This window comes from Phyllostomus discolor, chromosome 7, assembly GCF_004126475.2.
Source record: "Phyllostomus discolor isolate MPI-MPIP mPhyDis1 chromosome 7, mPhyDis1.pri.v3, whole genome shotgun sequence".
Lineage (NCBI taxonomy): Eukaryota > Metazoa > Chordata > Mammalia > Chiroptera > Phyllostomidae > Phyllostomus > Phyllostomus discolor.
Genome location: NC_040909.2, coordinates 46,913,462 through 46,913,672, shown reverse-complemented (window position 1 = coordinate 46,913,672; position 211 = coordinate 46,913,462).

Sequence of the window (211 nt, the reverse complement as noted above, 5' to 3'; positions counted from 1 at the left end):
AGGGTGATTTTCCCTAGTACTTTTTATCTGTTGAGCAACAATTGTTCATCTGCATTTCCTCCCTGGAACGCAATGGCTCAGCAGATCCCTGGGGCACAAAGTTTAAACTGCTTGCCTACCTCCTGGGGTCACAGCTTCTAATTCCTGGAATAACTGCTTTCCCAGTGCACTAATCACTTAAGCCTATCAACTATCATTAAGGCTAGAATCT